Source organism: Salvelinus namaycush, chromosome 24 (genome assembly GCF_016432855.1).
Source record: "Salvelinus namaycush isolate Seneca chromosome 24, SaNama_1.0, whole genome shotgun sequence".
In the NCBI taxonomy this organism is placed as follows: domain Eukaryota; kingdom Metazoa; phylum Chordata; class Actinopteri; order Salmoniformes; family Salmonidae; genus Salvelinus; species Salvelinus namaycush.
In genome coordinates, this window is record NC_052330.1 from 4,782,034 (window position 1) to 4,804,626 (window position 22,593).

Consider the following 22,593-nt stretch of genomic DNA (forward strand, 5'->3'; position numbering starts at 1 on the left):
TATAGAGTTTGGGGAACAAAATCACTATAATGAAATATGTGGATCAATAGGCAATAAGACGCATAGACTATACTAATATATTGTATGCCTCATGTCTATATATCCTCTCTAGGCAAGGGGGCGGTATTTTCACGTCCGGATGAAAAGCGTGCCCAAAGTAAACTGCCTGATTCTCAGGCCCAGAAGCTAGGATATGCATATTATTAGTAGATGTGGATAGAAAACACTCTGACATTTTAAAACTGTTTGAATGATGTCTGTGAGTATAACATAACTTATTTGGCAGGCGAAACCTCGAGGACAAACCATCCAGGATTTTTTGGGGGAGGTGAAAGTGTTTTCATTGGGGTTTCTATGTGGATGTAGATTTCTAAGGCACTTGCTTGCAGTTGCTATCGCTTCCACTGGATGTCAACAGTCTTTAGAAATTGGTTGATGTTTTTCCTTTGTGTAATGAAGAAGTAGCTTTGTGTAATGAAGACGTGGTCCCGTGTGGCTCAGTTGGTAGAGCATGGTGCTTGCAACGCCAGGGTTGTGGGTTCGATTCCCACGGGGGACCAGTACAAAAAAAAGTATGAATGTATGTACTTCTAAGTCGCTCTGGATAAGAGCGTCTGCTAAATGACTTAAATGTAAAATGTAAATGTAAGAAGCTGTTCAGAACGAGGGTCGAGTCTAGTGTACTGTTGTGGTTGGGGCGCACGACCTGAAAGCTCGCTCCACTTTGTTTTTATCCGCTATTGAACGCAGTTTATCCCGTCTTAAATTTGATCGATTATTTACGTTAAAAAATACATAAAGTTGTATGAAAGTTGTTTGAAATGTTTGGACAAAGATTACAGGTAAGTTATTAGATATTTTGTAGTCATGTTGCGCGATTTGGAACCAGTGTTTTTCTGGATCAAACGCACCAAATAAATTGACATTTTGGAGATATAACGACGGAATTAATCGAACAAAAGCACCATTTGTGATGTTAATGGAACATATTGGAGTGCCAACAGAAGAAGCTCTTCAAAGGTAAGGCATGAATTATATAGTTATTTCTGAGTTTTGTGTCGCGCCTGGCGGGATGAAATATGATTGTCTGTGTTTGTTTGATGGGGTGCTGTCCTCAGATAATAGCATGGTTTGCTTTCGCCGTAAAGCCATTTTGAATTCTGACACGGTGGCTGGATTAACTTCTTATGGCTGAAGGGGCAGTATTGAGTAGCTTGGATGAAAGGTGCACAGAGGTGCACAGAGGTGCCCAGAGTAAATGGCCTGCTCCTATGTCATAGTTGCTAATATATGCATAGTATCATTAGTATTGGATAGAAAACACTCTGAAGTTTCTAAAACTGTTTGAATTATGTCTGTAAGTATAACAGAACTCATATGGCAGGCAAAAACCTGAGAAGTTCCACTTCCTGTTTGGATTTTTTCTGGGTGTGGCAGATTTTCAACCAAGCTCTCATTGAAATTACAGCGAGATATGGATGAGTTTTCACTTCCTATGGCCTCCACTAGATGTCAACAGTCAATAGAACTTTGTCTGATGACTCTAATGTAAAGGGTGGCCGAAGGAGACAGGAATGAGTAATCACTGCCATGAGGTGACCACACATTGAACAGGCGCGTTCACGTGAGAGGGAGCTCCGTTCCATCGGTCAACTGAAGTCAATGTAACTCTCCGGTTGGAACGTTATTCAAGATGTACGTTAACAACATTCTAAAGATATATTCAGTACATCGTTTGACATGTTTCTACTGACTGTTACGGAACTTTTGGACATTTCGTCACGTTATAGTGGACGCGCTTTGTGACTTTGGTTAGCGCGTTTGGTAAACAATTCCAAATTAGCTAATTGGACATAAATAACGGACATTATCGAACAAATCAAGCATTTATTGTGGACCTGGGATTCCTAGGACTGCATTCTGATGAAGTTCATCAAAGGTAAGGAAACATTTATCATGTATTTTCTGGTTTCTGTTGAGTCCAACATGGCGGCTAATTTGGCTATTGTTCTGAGCTCCGTCTCAGATTATTGCATGGTTTATTTTTCCGTAAAGTTTTTTTGAAATCTGACACAGCGGGTGCATTAAGGAGAGGTATATCTATAATTCCATGTGTATAACTTGTATTATCATCTACATTTATGATGAGTATTTCTGTTGAAACGATGTGGCTATGCAAAATCACTTGATGTTTTTGGAACTAGTGAATGTAACGCGCCAATGTAAACTCAGATTTTTTTATATAAATATGAACTTTATCAAACAAAAAATGCATGTATTGTGTAACATGAAGTCCTATGAGTGTCATCTGATGAAGATAATCAAAGGTTAGTGATTAATTTTATCTCTATTTCTGCTTTTTGTGAAAGCTATCTTTCGCTGGAAAAATGGCTGTGCTTATTGTGGTTTTGTGGTGACCTAACATAATCGTTTGTAGTGCTTTCGCTGAAAAGCATATTTGAAATCGGTCACTTTGGTGGGATTAACAACAAGATTACCTTTAAAATGATTTAAGACACATGAATGTCTGAGGAATTTTAATTATGAGATTTCTGTTGTTTGAATCTGGCGCCCTGCACTTTCACTGGCTGTTGTCAAGTCTATCCCGTTAATGGGATCTCAGCCATAAGGAGTTAACCGGGGTAGGGGTAGCCAGGTGGAAAGCATTGCCAGCCGTAGAAAAATGCTTATTGAAATTCTCAATAATTGTGGATTTATCGGTGGTGACAGTGTTTCCTAGCCTCAGTGCAGTGGGCAGCTGGGAGAAGGTGCTCTTATTCTCCATGGACTTTACAGTGTCCCAAAGCTTTTTGGAGTTAGTGCTACAGGATGTGTTTGAAAAAGCTAGCCTTTGCTTTCCTAACTGCCTGTGTATATTGGTTCCTAACTTCCCCGAAAAGTTGCATATCGCGGGGGCTATTCGATGCTAGTACCTCAGAGTACCTCAGAGAGGTGCGGGGGCTGCCTTAATCGACATCCACGTATTCGGTTCCTGGGGAGCAGTTGTTGTTGGGGGTTAACTGCCTTGCTCAAGGGCAGAACAGCTGATTTTGTTCACCTTGCTGGCTCGGGGATTCGAAACAACGACCTATAAGTTACTGGCCCAACTCTCTAAACTGCTAGGCTTAAGCGCTAGGAAGGGAATTTTAAGGGATAGTTTTATTTCTAAATTAAATACTTTGAGGGAAGGGGTGATAAGCCAGGTCAAATGGTTGAACAAAGCCAAGGGAGTGAGGAAAGAGCAAAATGAATAGGGGAAGCAGTAGCTTCCAGGTTTGAAAGGCAGGCCAATATTCAAACCCCAAAGCTGCCTACGAGGAAATCTGCAGGGAGTGATCTGCCAGCCAGAGTGTTACCAGCTACAATATCTTTGTATACTACCTACTGCTGTTGTGCCCTTGGTGCCCATTAGCTGCTTCCAGCCTGTGATGTGTGTGTTGTGTGTCAGGTTGGTCACTGTGACAGAATATCTGTGCAAATTACCAATAAAGCAAGTATGGTAAAATAGGCCAGCCTATCTATGGTAGCTGTGCACGTAATGTATCTAGTCCCAAAGTGATTGCATGGTTCTAAGAGGCTCTGGTGAAGTTAAGTCTTTCAAGTTTCCATTAAGGTTGTACTGTTGGTTATCAATGACAATGTGGAAGATGTAGATACTGTTTTACTTACCCTCAAACTTTGGAATCAAAGATGCCAGGTTCCACTCATTCAGTTTATCTTTACAAAACGGTCCATTCATTGGCCTTGACCTCTGCATTTAAAACAGAAATAAAGAGATGTTAGAAACATAGCAAGCTAGCTAGCTAAACTAACTTGGCTACATCAAACTTAAGGTAAACTCTAACGTTAGCTAGAGAACAGAAGTTGCATCCCTCCTCATTAACTTCACAAATCTGACTAAAGCTGCCACTGTCAGAAACCATTGAAAACCAGTAGAGTAATGCTAGCTAACTCAATAAATCACCATGCAAGCATGAATAAGCCTGCCAAATAGTTTGGTTAAATTAACCCAGATGGAGAATAAATTAACCCAGATGGTTAGCTAATGAGTGAAACAGTATCCGAGACAGTACAGAAGAAGTGTCAGACTAAGCTAGCTAAGTTAGCTAGCTAACTTTAGCTAGTTACCATTACAGACACTGATATAGTTAGCTAGCTAGCCAAATGTCAACAAAAAAGTAAATTAAGTTATATTCTGCGACAATACTTCAGTAAGCTAGCATCGTGAGCATGGTTGTGAGGCTAACGTTAGCTAGCTAGCTATGGTAACTAAGCTGGCCAACTAACTTAGCTAACGTTATTTAATGAGTGAAACAGTGATTCGATATGTGTTATTTTATAGTTTTGATGTCTTTACTATTATTATACAATGTAGAAAATAGTAAAAATAAAGAAAAACCTTTGAATGAGTAGGTGTTTAAACTTTTGACTGGTATTGTATGTGCTCTATTTATGAGTATAATATGTGCATTTACTTACCTTATCAAGCGTAAAGATGTTGCACTTTTTAAGTGATAAATGAGTGTACCCCAAAAGTATTTCCAAGGTTTTGATGCATCCTCCTCCCGATGCAGCCTCTTCCAACACCATGTGTTGGAGAAGGTATGATGGAATTTTCCTGTATTACCAAATGAGGAGAGTTACATACTACACAGTCAGAGTTATACTTCATCTTTAATGAGCTTTAAGCTTTAGCCTTTGACTTTCAACAATTCACTATCTATAATGAATTTTGAGAGTCACTACAGAAGAATACAAAGATCTTTTATAGCCAAGATACACCCCTCTCAACTTACATGACGAACCACAGATCTTAGGAACAGTTCACAAAGGTTAAGATTTGTATGAAAGATATCTATAAAACATAGCACTGTAAAGACCAGTGTCTGGCCCCCTCCTACTCCAAACTGGAACCCGTTTCACCCTGGTACGGTATAGCACAAAAACATGACCTTTACTATCTGGAATGCTCTTTAGGCTTTATTACCCAAAGACATCGTAAATCTCCTCTGTCAGTGCTATCTCATAGAGGCCCATCCTCAGTGGAACACACACACACAATAGTTGACAGAATACTCTATTCTGTCGAATAAAACAACCATTCTAATGCAATACAAAGATTATAATATAATCTTACAAGCACTATAACATAATCTTGCAATTTTCCACGACAAAGGGTATCATCCGATGTCAACAACTACAGACCAGTATCCCTTCTTTCTTTTCTCTCCAAAACTCTTGAACGTGCCGTCCTTGGCCAGCTCTCCTGCTATCTCTCTCAGAATGACCTTCTTGATCCAAATCAGTCAGGTTTCAAGACTAGTCATTCAACTGAGACTGCTCTTCTCTGTGTCACGGAGGCGCTCCGCACTGCTAAAGCTAACTCTCTCTCCTCTGCTCTCATCCTTCTAGACCTATCGGCTGCCTTTGATACTGTGAACCATCAGATCCTCCTCTCCACCCTCTCCGAGCTGGGCATCTCCGGCGCGGCCCACGCTTGGATTGCGTCCTACCTGACAGGTCGCTCCTACCAGGTGGCGTGACGAGAATCTGTCTCCGCACCACGTGCTCTCACCACTGGTGTCCCCCAGGGCTCTGTTCTAGGCCCTCTCCTATTCTCGCTATACACCAAGTCACTTGGCTCTGTCATATCCTCACATGGTCTCTCCTATCATTGCTATGCAGACGACACACAATTAATCTTCTCCTTTCCCCCCTCTGATAACCAGGTGGCGAATCGCATCTCTGCATGTCTGGCAGACATATCAGTGTGGATGACGGAACACCACCTCAAGCTGAACCTCGGCAAGACGGAGCTGCTCTTCCTCCCGGGGAAGGACTGCCCGTTCCATGATCTCGCCATCACGGTTGACAACTCCATTGTGTCCTCCTCCCAGAGTGCTAAGAACCTTGGCGTGATCCTGGACAACACCCTGTCGTTCTCAACTCACATCAAGGCGGTGACCCGTTCCTGTAGGTTCATGCTCTACAACATTCGCAGAGTACGACCCTGCCCCACACAGGAAGCGGCGCAGGTCCTAATCCAGGCACTTGTCATCTCCCGTCTGGATTACTGCAACTCGCTGTTGGCTGGGCTCCCTGCCTGTGCTATTAAACCCCTACAACTCATCCAGAACGCCGCAGCCCGTCTGGTGTTCAACCTTCCCAAGTTCTCTCACGTCACCCCGCTCCTCCGCTCTCTCCACTGGCTTCCAGTTGAAGCTCGCATCCGCTACAAGACCATGGTGCTTGCCTACGGAGCTGTGAGGGGAACGGCACCTCCGTACCTTCAGGCTCTGATCAGGCCCTACACCCAAACAAGGGCACTGCGTTCATCCACCTCTGGCCTGCTCGCCTCCCTACCTCTGAGGAAGTACAGTTCCCGCTCAGCCCAGTCAAAACTGTTCGCTGCTCTGGCACCCCAATGGTGGAACAAACTCCCTCACGACGCCAGGTCAGCGGAGTCAATCACCACCTTCCGGAGACACCTGAAACCCCACCTCTTTAAGGAATACCTAGGATAGGATAAAGTAATCCTTCTAACCCCCCCTCCCCCTTAAAAGAGTTAGATGCACTATTGTAAAGTGGTTGTTCCACTGGATATCATAAGGTGAATGCATCAATTTGTAAGTCGCTCTGGATAAGAGCGTCTGCTAAATGACTTAAATGTAAATGTAATTCTGCAAAAGTTAAGTTTTGCTTTGATGTCAAATCAACTCATATTGTTGCTAGCTGTGCTAGCTAACATCCTACTGAACCATTACACTAGCATATTGACATGCATATTGGTATTAAAAGACAGCAACGTAGTCACCTAAAAATATAAGTGTTTTGGCAAATCATTAGTTAGCTAGCTACCTATCACATGAATTGTGCAAAAATATGATAGCTAGCATTAGCTAAGTGCTAGCTAGTCAATCATTGGCGCTGACAGATTGAATCTGATATTAAATGTGTTTCACTCTATCCCATAAAACATGACATTGCTAAATAAGCATAATTTAACTAATAAAATAATGTTTATTAGGAAGTTTAATTAAAAAGTTAGACACTCACCGGACGACTTTGGTAGGGACTGTAGCTAGCTAGATAGCCTGGTTTCCATTTTCCAACATATGTTTCTAATCCCCTTGATTGGTCATCAACAGCTTCTTTTAGTTTGCAGCAAATTTCCCACCAATTTGCAGGAAGTTTGTGGCATGAAATACATTTTTGAAAGGGTTTCCACATATTGTTGTGTTACAGCCTGAATTTAAAATTGATTAAATTGAGATTTTGTGTCACTGGCCTACACACAGTACCCCATAATGTCAAAGTGGAATTATGTTTCTAGACATTTAACAAATGAATTAAAAATGAAAACCTAAAATGTCAATGAGTCAATGAGTATTGAACACCTTCGTTATGGCAAACCTAAATAAGTTCAGGAACACAAAGTTGCTTAACATGTCACATAATAAGTTGTGCATGGCCTCACTTTTTGTGGAATAATAGTTTTTAACATGATTTTTTATGACTCTCTCATCTCTGTACCCCACTTATACAAATCTATATTTTACATCAAATAATACTCAAGAACACTTTCAAGATGTTAGAGAGCTATCCAACCACGTTAGAGATCTATCCAACCACGTAGAGAGCTATCCAACCACATTGGAGAGCTATCCAACCACATGTTAGAGAGCTATCCAACCACATGTTAGAGAGCTATCCAACCACATGTGCACCTCTGTGTTGTGCACGTCACGTGCGTATGCCAGTGTGAGTCGGGCCATTGCCAGAGGGGAGAAAGGAGAGATCCAGGTATCCTACACAATTTGATAGACAACAACACTAACTAGAGCTGGGACGATAAACCGAAGTTACCAACATCATTGCCCTCCTCTTACCAAAGCAATTTTGCTTATGTCGGTAATTTCTGTGATTAGACTACACAGCGTTCCTGCAGATTTTTTGGTTCTGAAACCATTGTTTGGTCAACGGTAATGTGCATTAAATTAAGTATCTGCCCTGTCCCTGTTTCGCTGCAGGCTCTCACTTCCACTCACCGTTTTGCACACGGAGTGAAGGGAGAAAGCATTCTGATAAGTACAAGCTTACAGACAGTTGAGTAACATTTGGAAATGTAATTGCGGGAATGACAGTTTATAAAACAACTACTGATACTGTTGTTAAAAAAATTGTAGAGTTTCAGCTTCATGTGAGCATAACAATAATTTTTCCACTGTCAATATAGAGGAAATAACACCACTTTACAAACGGAGTATGTAATTGAGATATCACATTTGGCTAATGTGTTTGAGTTCCCACTTCCTTGGGTGGTAAATTATGTATCATATAGCCTAGGCCAATATTCACAAACATGCAGGCAAATCAATCTCTAAAGAGCCAAATCCTATTTTGACATGTTGCACATCAAAATATCCATCAAGCATTCCCTGAACATGTTAGATGAAATAGCTAGCTTAATACACCCAGTCACTACAAAGATACAGGCGTTCTTCCTAACTCAGTTGCCGGAGAGGAAGGAAACCACTCAGGGATTTCACCATGATGCCAATGGGGAGTTTAATGACTGTGATAGGAGAACTGAGGATGGATCAACAACATTGTAGTTACTCCACAATAGTAACCTAAATGACAGAGTGAAAAGAAGGAAGACTTTACAGAATAAAAATATTCCAAAACCTGCATCCTGTTTGCAATTAGGCACTAAGGTAAAACTGCCCAAAATTTGGCAAAGAAGTTAACTTTATGTTCTGAATACAAAGCATTATGTTTGGGGCAAATACAACACAAAACATTACTGATTCCACTCTTCATATTTTCAAGCATTGGCGGTGGCTGCATAATTTTATTAGTATTCTTGTCATCGGCAAGGACTAGGGAGTTTTTTAGGATAAAAAGAAACGGAATAGAGCTAAACACATCAAAATCAGAGAGGACAACTTGGTTCAGTCTGCTTTCCACCAGACACTGGGAGACAAAATTACCTTTCAACAGGACAATAATCTAAAACACAAGGCCAACTATACACTGGAGTTGCTTACCAATACGACATTGAATGTTCCTGAGTGGCCTATTGACAGTTGTGACTTAAATCGACTTGAAAATCTATGGCAAGACTTGAAAATGGCTGTCTAGCAATGATCAACAACCAACTTGACAGGGCTTGAAAAATATAAGAAAGAATAACGTGCAAATGTTGTACAATCCAGGTTTGCAAAGCTCTTAGAGACTTGCCCAAAAAGACTCTGCTTACTTAAACTTCATACTGTGTACTTATCGTACTATATACTATTTAGAATGCACTGTTAAGTCAAAACTAATGCAATACTGTCACACCCTGACAGTAGATTGCTTTGTATGTTTATCATTTTTGTTTGGTCAGGGTGTGATGTGGGTGGGCATTCTATGTTTGTATGTCTATGTTTTCTATTTCTATGTGTTTGGCCTGGTATGGTTCCCAGTCAGAGGCAGCTGTCTATCGTTGTCTCTGATTGAGAACCATACTTAGGTAGGCTGTTTTCCCACTGTTAGGGGTGGGTGGTTATTTTCTGTTTAGTGTTTTCACCTTGCAGGACTGTTTTCGGTTATTCCTATTGTTATTTTGTATTTAGTGTTCAGTTCAGTATATTAAAGATGAACACGTACCCCGCTGCATTTTGGTCTGACGATTCCTCTACTTCTTCCGATGAATGCCGTGACAAATACGCAACAAATATCAACATACTAGGCTCATCCATGCTGGGAAGGCATCATCTAATGCACAAATCCATTGAATCCTGCCATTCGCTCATTTTGGTAGAGCGCTTCCCCTTATCTGATTATCAGCTGTTGTCAAAAATGGGAGGGTCTCAAAAGACGATTCGCTTCCTCAGTAGTGTTCAGCGAATTCTACGAGATTAAAAGCCGAAATGAGTCACATTGTTCTATTTAAAGCATACTAAATTTCAAAAATTTCACATACTATAAAACGTTCTATTTCCGCATACCCAAAATGCCTACTATTTAGAACCCGAGTATGGGGATTCGGACATTGCCCATGACACATTTCTTCTCATAATGTTGTTCCTCTGTTCCCAGGAGACAGGGGCAGGGGAGACAGTCGAGGAGACGGAACAAAGTCTAGAGGATCTGATGGCTCAGATGAAGAAGTTGTAACCGGGGCCCAGAAGACACCTTTGCATTCAGACAACCATCATTGGCTACGTCCCGAATGAAACCCTATTCCCTATATCATGCATTACTTTTGTCCAGGGCCCATAGGACTCTGGTCAAAAGTAGTGCAGTATGTAGGGAATAGGGTGCCATTTGGGACTCATACATTATCATTGCCATGCATCGCTTATCGCAGCAACATCACGTAAACCTACCACCTTTCATTAAAGAAGCATCCACACCGCAATGCTTCATTGCAGCGAGCATACTGTATCTTACTGTATCGCCACATTATAAGATGTTATTGCGGGTGTAGCGAAATGCTTGTGCTTCTAGGTCTGACAGTGCAGTAATATCTAACATGTAATATCTAACAAATTACACAACATATACCCAATACACATAAATCTAAATTGGAATGAATTAAGACTATATACATATGGACGAGATATGTCAGAGCGGAACGGACTAAGATACAGTAGAATAGTATAGAAAAAAACAGTATATACATATGAGATGAGTAATGCAAGATATGTAAGCATTATTAAGTGAATGAGATACCGTAGAATAGTATAGAAAACAGTATATACACATGAGATGAGTAATGCAAGATATGTAAACATTATTAAGTGACTAAGATACCGTAGAATAGTATAGAATACAGTATATACATATGAGATGAGTAATGCCAGATATGTAAACATTATTAAAGTGACTAGTGTTCCATTTCTTAAAGCGGCCAGTGATTCCTAGTCTATGCCTAGAAGCAGCAGCCACTAATGTGCTAGTGATGGCTGTTTAAAAACCTTTTCTCAATAGGGGGGGCGCTGTTTTCACTTTGTAAAAAATCGTTCCCAAATTAAACTGCCTCGTACTCAATTCTTGCTCGTACAATATGCATATTATTATTACTATTGGATAGAAAACACTCTCTAGTTTCTAAAACCGTTTGAATTATATCTGTGAGTAAAACAGAACTCATTTTGCAGCAAACTTCCTGTCAGGAAGTGAGAAATCTGAAATCGGGGGCTCTGTTCCAGGGTCAGCCTATTAATTTGCATGGAATCTATGGGTCTACATGCACTGCATACGCCTTCCACTAGATGTCAGTAGGCAGTGAGAGTTGGAATGGGGTGTATAGCTCTATCTGAGGCCGAACAAGACCTCTTGGAACGGTGGGTCTTTTCACCGTTCAACTTGGCGCGAGAGGGACCTCAGGATTGCGTTCTGAAAAGCTTTCGTTATAGACGTTAGATATATCCGGCTCTGATGTTATTTGATATATGTGTTAAAAACATCATCAACTAGTTACAGTTGGGCAAAAAAGTATTTAGTCAGCCACCAATCATGCAAGTTCTCCCACTTAAAAAGATGAGAGAGGCCTGTAATTTTCATCATAGGTACACTTCAACTATGACAGACAAAATGAGAAAAAAAAATCCAGAAAATCACATTGTAGGATTTTTAATGAATTTATTTGCAAATTATGGTGGAAAATAAGTATTTGGTCAATAACAAAAGTTTATCTCAATACTTTGTTATATACCCTTTGTTGGCAATGACAGAGGTCAAACGTTTTCTGTAAGTCTTCACAAGGTTTTCACACACTGTTGCTGGTATTTTGGCCCATTCCTCCATGCAGATCTCCTCTAGAGCAGTGATGTTTTGGGGCTGTTGCTGGGCAACACGGACTTTCAACTCCCTCCAAAGATTTTCTATGGGGTTGAGATCTGGAGACTGGCTAGGCCACTCCAGGACCTTGAAATGCTTCTTACGAAGCCACTCCTTCGTTGCCCGGGCGGTGTGTTTGGGATCATTGTCATGCTGAAAGACCCAGCCATGTTTCATCTTCAATGCCCTTGCTGATGGAAGGAGGTTTTCACTTAAAATCTCACGATACATGGCCCCATTCATTCTTTCCTTTACACGGATCAGTCGTCCTGGTCCCTTTGCAGAAAAACAGCCCCAAAGCATGATTTGTCCACCCCCATGCTTCACAGTAGGTATGGTGTTCTTTGGATGCAACTCAGCATTCTTTGTCCTCCAAACACGACGAGTTGAGTTTAACGTAAGCTGTATGTCGTACTAAGGTTATTTTTAAAAATCTAACACAGCGGTTAGTGTATCTTTCATTTGCTGTCCAACCTGTATTTTTTAGTAAAGTTATTATTAGTTATTTGATTAGATTAGGTGCCTCTCCAACATTTCTCCGGACAATATTTCTGCATTTTCACTACGTATTCACATTGTAAAACCACGAATTGTGCCGCTAAATATGCACATTTTCGAACAAACCATATATGTATTGTGTAATATGATGTTATAGGACTGTCATCTGATGAAGTTTGAGGAGGTTAGTGAAAAAATTAATATCTTTTGCTGGTTTATTCGCTATCGCTAACGTGCCTTGAATGAATGCGGTTGTGTGGTAGGCTATTGTAGTAAGCTAATATAATGCTTTATTGTGTTTTCGCTGTAAAACACTTAAAAAATCTGAAATATTGGCTGGATTCACAAGATGTTTGTCTTTCATTTGCTGTACACCGTGTATTTTTCATAAATGTTTTATGATGAGTATTTAGGTATTTCACGTTGGTTTCTGTAGTTATTCTAGCAGCTTTGGTGAGACTTGTGATGGTGGCTGCAATGTAAAACTATGATTTATACCTGAAATATGCAAATTTTTCGAACAAAACATATGCTATACAATAAATCTGTTATAAGACTGTCCTCTGATGAAGTTGTTTCTTGGTTAGTGACTATTTATATCTTTATTTGGTCGAATTTGTGATAGCTACCTATGCAGTAAAAAAATGGTGAAAATATGCGGTTGGGTCTTTTGCTATCGTGGTTAGCTAATATAAATACATATTGTGTTTTCGCTGTAAAACATTTTAAAAATCGGAAATGATGGCTGGATTCACAAGATGTGTATCTTTCATCTGGTGTCTTGGACTTGTGATTTCATGATATTTAGATGCTAGTATTTACTTGTGGCGCTATGCTAGGCTATGCTAGTCAGCTTTTTTACTGATGAGGGTGCTCCCGGATCCGGGATGAGTACCAAGTAGAAGTTAACAGTCTGATGCCCTTGAGATAGAAGCTGTTTTTCAGTCTTTCGGTTCCAGCTTTGATGCACCTGTACTGACCTCACCTTCTGGATGATAGCGGGGTGAACAGGCAGGGGGTCGGGTGGTTGATGTCCTTGATGATCTTTTTGGCCTTCCTCTGACATCGGCTGCTGTAGGTGTCCTGGAGGGCAGGTAGTTTGCCCCGGTTGATGCGCTGTGCAGACCGAACTACACTCTGGAGAGCCTTGCGGTTGCGGGTGGTGCAGTTGCCGTACCAGGCGGTGATACAGCCCGACAGGATGCTTTCAATTCTGCATCTGTAAAAATTTGTGAGGGTTTTAGGTGACAAGCCACATTTCTTTAGCCTCCTTAGGTTGAAGAGGCTCTGTTGCGCCTTCTTTACCACAATGTGTGGTTGGTCCATTTCAGTTTGTCACTGATGTGTGCGCCAAGGAACTTGAAGTCTTCCACCTTCTCTACGGTGGTCCCGTCGATGTAGATAGGGGGGTGCACCCTCTGCTGTTTCCTGAAGTCCACAATCATCTTCTTTGTTTTGTTGACGTTGAGTGAGAGGTTGTTTTCCAGGCACCACACTCCCAGAGCCCTCACCTCCTCCCTGTAGGCTGTCTCGTCATCGTTGGTAATCAGGCCTACTACTGTTGTGTCGTCTGCAAACTTGATGTTTGAGTTGGAGGCATGCTTGGCCACGCAGTCATTGGTGAACAGGGAGTACAGGAGGGCGCTGAGCACACACCCTAGTGGGGCCCCAGTGTTGAGGATCAGTGGAATGGAGGGGATGTTTCCTACCTTCACCACCTGGGCGGCCCGTCAGGAAGTCCAGGACCCAGTTGCACAGGGCAGGGTTCAGACCCAGGTCCTTGAGTTAATGATGAGCTTGGAGGGTACTATGGTGTTGAATGCTGAGCTATAGCCAATAAACAGCATTCTTACATAGGTATTCCTCATGTCCTGATGGGATAGGGCAATGTGCAGAGTGATGGTGATTGCATCTTCTGTGGATCTATTGGGGCGGTACGCAAATTGAAGTGGGTCTAGGGTGGAAGGTAAGGTAGAGGTGATATGATCCTTTGACAAGTCTCTCAAAGCACTTCATGATGACAAAGGTGAGTGCTACGGGGCGATAGTCATTCAGTTCAGTTACCTTTGCCTTCTTGGCTACAGGAACAATGGTGGCCATCTTGAATCATTTGGGGACAGCAGAGTGGGATAGGGAAAGATTGAATATGCCCGTAAACACACCAGCCAGCTGGTCTGCGCATGCTCTGAGGACGCGGCTAGGGATGCCGTCTGGAACGGCAGCCTTGCGAGGTTAAACACATTGAAACGTTTTACTCACGCCGGCCACGGACAAGGAGAGCCCACAGTCCTTGATAGCGGGCCATATTGGTTGCACTGTGTTATACTCAAAGCGTGCAAAGAATGTATTTAGCCTGTCCGAAAGCAAGACGTCGGTCTCGGCGACATGGCTGGTTTTCCTTTTGTAGTCCATGATCATCTGTAGTCCCTGCCACATACGTCTTGTGTCTGAGCCATTGAATTGCGACTCCACTTTATCTCTATACTGACATTTAGCTTGTTTGGTTGCCTTGCGGAGTGAATAACTACACTGTTTTTATTCTTCAATATTACCAGTTGCCTTGTCATTGTTAAATGCAGTGTTTCGCGCTTTCAGGATTCTGGTTAAGGTAGGTTTTAATAGTCACAGTGGGTACTACATCTCCTTTACACTTCCTTATGAACTCAGTCACCGTATCCGTGTATGCATCTAGATTATTTTCACATGCTACCCGGAACATATCCCAGTCCATGTGATCCAAACAATCCTGAAACGTGGATTCCGATTGGACAGACCAGCGTTGAATAGTACGAAGCACGGGCACTTCCTGTTTGAGTTTCTGCCTATAGGACGGGAGGAGCAAGATGGTGTCATGATCAGATTTGCTGAAAGGAGGGCCGGAGAGGGCCTTGAAAGCATCCCTAACTTTAGCCTACTACCTGCCCTTAAATCGTATGTAATTCCCTTAAATTAACTTAAGCTTGATAAAATAGAACCAGTAAATACAAATGTTAGCTGTATAATTAAAAGTGCTTATGTGTCACCTGTTGACCGAGAGGAAAGACTGTTGTAACACTCAGAATGTAATAATTAATCAATTATTGCAGTTATGGATATAGCCTCTGACTAATTACTACTAATGTATATAATGCTAATTTAAACTGGATTGCTAATGCATTTTCCCCTTACTTCTAAAACATTTTGAATGATGGTAAATGAGGCTAAACATTTCTCTGCATGCCAAACCTGCCTTTAATGCCCTGGACGAGAGCTACTCCATGTCATACTCTCAGCTGTTTAAACTGATACACCTGTAACTGAAACTTTCTCTGCTGAAACTATACCGACTGACTCTCTGTACACACCGTGTTTCAATAAAGTATTTGTTAGCCAGAATACAGAATCTGTTTGATTATAGTTTATGGTATTCCCTTTTTCCTTTACTGATTCTTACACTATGACATGAGAACACAGTACAACAATGCACTTGGAATATTTGTTTGATACATAAAATGGCAGGGTTTTGGTACCTTGTGTCGACTTTGGCTTCATGTACATTCAAACTAACAATAAACGCTCAACCAGGATCGTATTAATTAGTGCACACATTAGCAAAACATTTTTCAACAGTTTGCACAAAAACAACAGTTTCATATTGGACAATTTACAGGTAGTACCTCCCTATTTGTTTTCCCTATTTCCGAGTTCCAGCGGAGGGAGGGAGAAAGCAGCAGAGGGTCCGCCTCTCACTTTCCCTGCTCTTTCCTTCCTTTCCGCCTGTGAGACTGACCAGAGAGAGAGGGAACACCGTCTTCCACCTGATGGAAAAACTTGAGTCGCATCTGTCTCATGCATATATTCATGTTGTTCCTATGACCAGAGAATGTAATATATTCAGTGGCGATTTAGTATGTAAATGTTGGTGGGGCAAAAAAAAGATATACATTGGAATGCATGCCAGCAAAGCCACTACACAAGAGTAAATCCTTACCATTGCTACACCTGGCTATCAGGTGAGCCTTTTCTGGCAGCGAAACTGTTCATTCAGCCTCATTTACTGCCTTTTTAAAAAACATAGCGGATGTGGCTGACTTGCTTAAACAAATGTGGTTTATACTGACAATCAAGATGTACAAAATATGGCATAAGGGGACGAAAAGTGGATCAGAGGCAATCAATTAAGACATTAATGAGCTAGCGAGGACGGACATAGTCAATAAAAGTATTTGTTCGGCACTTTTGAAATGTACAGCGACAGAATTCAAAACATGGGCCATTCTTACAGTATTCTCCCTGTACACCAAGTCAGAACCGTAGGATAAACAAAGGGGGCACATGAGCAGACAATGAAAGCTCTTACAATATGCGATGATTACATTTCTCTAAAACAGGCTATAGGCTACATGTGCACTACCAAGTCAGAACAGCATGTTAAACTATGAGGGGGAAAGGGACCAAATAATTAGGCAGAAGTCATGCTAGATTGACTGCATGGCCAATGTATTCAACCTTTTCTGGCCCATGGGATGTGAATGTTTATAATTTTAAACTTGGAAAAGAGACCCTTAAACCCAGACTCGGGTCACACACTGATTTCTTTACAACTCCTGCAGTTAGCCACTGATTCCTTCCAACCCACTCATTGCTGAATTTGCGATTTACAACTTGTTGTGTAATGTTTATGTCCAATGGCCGATAAGCACCGATACGTTATATCTTTAATTTCTCTTCATATGAAAAGGATTTGCCAGTAGATTGTAGATGTGATTCATGATGATAACGGCTTGCCTAGCTTGCTAGCTAAGATTTTGAAAGTATTATATTGACATGATCAGTCCAATCAAAGCTATGATAGATATAACTTGTTTTGACGTAATTTTATCTGTGGCCAATGACTTTGAGCCTTCTTGGATGGGCAATTATTTTTTTTATTTTTTTTTATTTTACCCCCTTTTCACCCTAATTTTCGTGGTATCCAATCGCTAGTAATTACTATCTTGTCTCATCGCCTCAACTCCCGTACGGGCTCGGGAGAGACGAAGGTCGAAAGCCATGCGTCCTCCGAAGCACAACCCAACCAAGCCGCACTGCTTCTTAACACAGCGCGCCTCCAACCCGGAAGCCAGCCGAACCAATGTGTCGGAGGAAACACCGTGCACCTGGCCCCCTCGGTTAGCGCGCACTGCACCCGGCCCGCCACAGGAGTCGCTGGAGCGCGAAGAGACAAGGATATCCCTACCGGCCAAACCCTCCCTAACCCGGACAACGCTAGGCCAATTGTGCGTCGCCCCACGGACCTCCCGGTCGCGGCCGGCTGCGACAGAGCCTGGGCGCGAACCCAGAGACTCTGGTGGCGCAGCTAGCGCTGCGATGCAGTGCCCTGGACCACTGCGTCACCCGGGAGGCCAGGATGGGCACTTCTAATGTAACTCTATGGCAGCACCCAAGGGGCTTGAATTTTTTAGATCTTCCTGTAGATTTTGTGGTGACGTAGTGTCCCCTTTAGTGACAGAGCACTGAGCAAATCATCACGGCGCAGCAAGAGAACATAACCAACCCCTAAGCTCTGTATTTTCCGCTGGCTGCCCCAACACCACATAAAGCACTGAGCTAGGCTGAAACACCTACATTTTGGAGCTGCCTTACTTAAGAAAGTAAAAAATAGATAATGTTTGTATGCGGCTTTATTAACTCAATAAAAATGTTTTACATTGTTTGCAAGTACGGAGAAGCGCCTTTTATGTTTTGTAATAGTGTTGAAGAAAAACAGTGTTGACTGTGCTGAATAAAAACAAACATGAGCTCACACATAGAAACAACAGTTTGCTGTATTCTTTTACAGTGTCTCTGTGGTCATGGTTTTAAAATGTATTAAATCTTACTTAGGATAGTATCAAACTTTGCTGTGGCTGGTGCTGTCCCTGAGGGATTCCTTTCCTCTTCAGCAACTGAGTTAGGAAGGATTCCTGTATCTTTGTAGTGACTAGGTGTATTGAGACACCCTCCAAAGTGTAATTTATAACTTCACCATGGTAAAAGGAATATTCAATGTCTACTTTTTCTTTATTTTGACCCATCCACCAAAAGGTGCCCTCCTTTGCGAGGCATTGGAAAACATCCCTGGTCTTTGTGGTTGAATCTTTGTTTGAAAGTCGCTGCTCGACTGAGGGACCTTACAAATAAGGTGTGAGGTACAGAGATGAGGTAGTCATAAAGAATTCATGTTAAACACTATTATTGCACACAGAGTGAGTCCATGCTACTGTTTTTTTTTGACTTGTTACGCACATTTTTACTCCTGAACTTTTTTAGGCTTGCTATAACAAAGGCTTTGAATATTTGTAGACTCAAGACCTTTCAGCTTTTCTTCTTTAATTAATTTGTAAAAATGTTGTGTGTGTGTGTGTGTGTGTGTGTGTGTGTGTGTGTGTGTGTGTGTGTGTGTGTGTGTGTGTGTGTGTGTGTGTGTGTGTGTGTGTGTGTGTGTGTGTGTGTGTGTGTGTGTGTGTGTGTGTGTGTGTGCATGTGTCTGTGCCAATGCATGTGTCTGTGCCAGTGTTGCTTCACAGTCCCCGCTGTTCCATAAGGTGTTTTTTTAATCTAATTTTACTGCTTGCATGAGTTACTTGATGTGGAATAGAGTTCCATGTAGTCATGGCTCTGTGTAGTACTGTGTGCCTCCCATAGTCTGTTCTGGACTTGGGGACTGTGAAAAGACCTCTTGTGGCATGTCTTGTGGGGTATGCATGGGTGTCCGAGCTGTGTGCCGAGCTGTGTGCATTCAACATGTCAATACCTCTCAAAAATAAAAGTAGTGATGAAGTCCATCTCTCCTCCACTTTCAGCCAGGAGAGATTGACATGCATATTATTAATATTAGCTCTCTGTGTACATCCAAGGGCCAGCCGTGCTGCCCTGTTCTGAGCCAATTACAATTTTCCTACGTCCTTTTTTGTAGCACCTGACCACAAGACTGAACAGTAGTCAATGTGCGACAAAACTAGGGCCTTTAGGACCTGACTTGTTGATAGTGTTGTTAAGAAGGCAGAGCATCGCTTTATTATAGACAGACTTCTCCCCATCTTAGCTACTATAGCATCAATATGCTTTGACCATGACAGTTTACAATCTAGTGTTCCTGATTCTAACTGGAGGGTGTAAAGCCATAACACATACGTTTTTCCAGCAGTAAACTATGATCTATAATGTCAAAAGCTGCACTGAAGTCTAACATCATTTCACATTGTTTCATAAAAATAATAATTAAAGTACATGATTAAATTAATAATATGTATCTTTAAAAATAAAATCCCTCAACAATACAGCCATTGAACGGACATTATTCAATTGTCCTGCTGAAAGTTATCTACTGTACACTTGACAAGCGACATCCCTATACTGTTCCATCTAAAAGCAGCATAATGAACTCTTTAGAGTGCAATGGGTGACCCTCAATTGTTATTCCTTGATTCCTCATGTCCTCTCGCCTTTCCCCCTTTCTCAAAATGCATTTGAGGAGTAGACCATTTCTAGAAGGAGATGAGGAAATTGACACACTTGATCAAGGAAAGACAAAATTAGATCCACTACCTGTGTTCTTTGGAGGGGCGTTAGAGTCAGGGGTCACCTAGGGGGGTGTAGGAGAGGGTCAGGCCCTCACAGGATAAACGTGTCCCCACTGGAAGAGTGTCGAGAGGGGCCTTCCCACATACCAGAGACGCCTCCGCCTCTTTGATCTCAATGGCTCGCTTGTCGAGCTCTGCTGCTTTCTCAGAGTCCCCCTCCTCATAGCTGGGGGAAAGGTTTTGGGATGTATCATGGTCTGACAAACACCTCTGTAGCTCTGCCACCTTCCACCGCAGATGAGAAGTTGTAATTTGTATAAAGGCAAAAAAGGCTATTTTTGAAAAAAGGAATTCTTTCTTAGTAATCTACATGAGAACACTTCCGGGTTTAAGTATAACTTTGGTATGAGTGAAGCTTTAAGTGAGAGGTTTTATGCTTTAATATTTGATAATGTCATCCCCCAAAACTAATTTTCATTATATAAATAGTCATGTTTAATTTTGTCTGGCTTAGCTTTCCTAATATAATGAAATATGTTTTGCTCATATAATTCAAAACGTAAGTAGGCAGCGCCATAAGTAAGGACATTATGTAAGTAAACTGATATGACTAAAGAGTTCATAAGTGTAATGTTTCCATAAATAGACAGATATTTACAGTGGGGTCGGAAATTATTGACACCCTTGATAAAGATGAGCAAAAATGACTGTTTAAAATAAATAATTCAAATATTGAGCTATATTGTATACTCCAAAAATGTAGTTAATTAGATATTTTTTATACTAATACAATTGCTCAGAGAAAGAGATTTCGTTTAACTAAAGGCAGGGGTCAAAATTATTGACACTCCTAGTTTTCAGTACCTTCAATACCTCACCTTGAGAGGATAACGGCACTGAGCCTTTTTCTAAAATATTTGTTGATTTGGAGAACACATTGAGAGGGATCTTAGACTATTCCTCCATACAGAATCCTTGATATCCTTCATCTGCACTTATGGACTGCCCTCTTCAATTCAAACCACAAGTCTGGAGACTGATGGCCATTGCAAAATGTTGATTTTGTGACCAATTAACCATTTCTTTGTGCATTTTGAAGTCTGCTTGCGGTTATTGTCATGCTGGAAGATCAATTTGAAGCCAAGTTTCAGCCTCCTGGTAGAGGCAACCATGATGCCCCATTGACCTTAACAAGGGCCCCAGGACCAGTGGAAGCAAAATAGCCCCATAATATCACAGATCCTCCACCATATTTTACATTAGGTATGGGGTTCTTTTCTGCTCATACATTCTCATTTTGACGCCAAACCCACCATTAGCGTGTGTGGTCAAAGAGCTCTATTTTCTTGTCTTCTGACCAAAGAACCAGTTCCAACCCAAGTGCCAATGCCGTGTAGCAAACTCCAGGCATTTACATTTGTTGGATGACAACAACACCTCCGCTACGCTGACGCACAACACAGGGGTGTGTTTTGGCCCCTTCTGTACTCCCTGTTCACCCACGACTGCAAGGCCACCTACGACGCCAACACCATCATCACGTTTGCTGATGACATGACGGTGGTAGGCCTGATCACCATACCGCGATGAGACAACCTACAGGGAGGAGGTCAAAAACCTGGTAATGTAGTGTCAGGACAACAACTCTCCCTCAACATCAGTAAGACCAAGGAGCTGGTCGTGGACAACAGGAAACAGGGCGAGAGCATGCCCCCATACACATTGACAGGGCTGTAGTGGAGCGGATCGAGAGCTTCAAGTTCCTTGGCATCCACATTACTAACATGGTCCCCCCCAGGAGGCTGGAATATTTACTCCGTGACCAGCGGAGTAAAAAACGTATGAATATCAGCTTCCATTCAGTCAGAGCATAAAACCGCTTCGCCAGGCCAAATATATACACTTCTATCTTGAAACAGTAATACAGTATCTTAAAATGAACAGCCTTTATATCTATTATAGACATGTTTGTGCAGCGGCGAACCTATAGGCCTTCAGTGTGTGACAGGTTCGTGATTCTGAAAGGACAGCAACCGTAATACTAGCGCACTCATGTAGGAAAGTGCACTTTTTTGAAAACACGGTGGTGTAGTGGAGGGTATTTGTAGGTAAAAGCCTTACACCCACTTTTTTTCAGTGGGCATTGCGTATACTCACTTCTTAATCGCTACTGATGCGTATCAAAGTAGTGTACTGGAGGTTTATGACATAAATTATTTTGAGAGTGAAAATCTGAAAAATCTACAGGAAAAAAAAACAGGACTTTTTTGGGGGGAACTTTTTATGTCAGTATACCCACTTTTCGAGGCACCACTACACCACTGCATAGGGCCGATGGAAAGACAGCAGTCACATACAGCATGATGTTAAAGGATAAGTAGTCCATAAACTCCGACATAATAAGCCAGTAGGTCCCAATCATAAGAATTTTAAAAAACACAACCATTGAGCATTTCCCAATCGAAATGTACAACTGTTAAATCCCATTGCAAAACTTTTCATGTTTAGCACACAAAGTAACCGGTGATCTAAAGTTTACAGTCGAACTGACAGCGCTTTAACAACTTTGCAGATATAAAACAAACAGAAAATTATCTCAGTCAAACATATCAAATTCCCAGGTTATGCTACAAAAACAACGTCATAAGAGGTTTTAAAAATAAGTTCGATTTGACTCAACTTTGCATGACGTGGCAGAATAGATGGATGCAGTTCAATG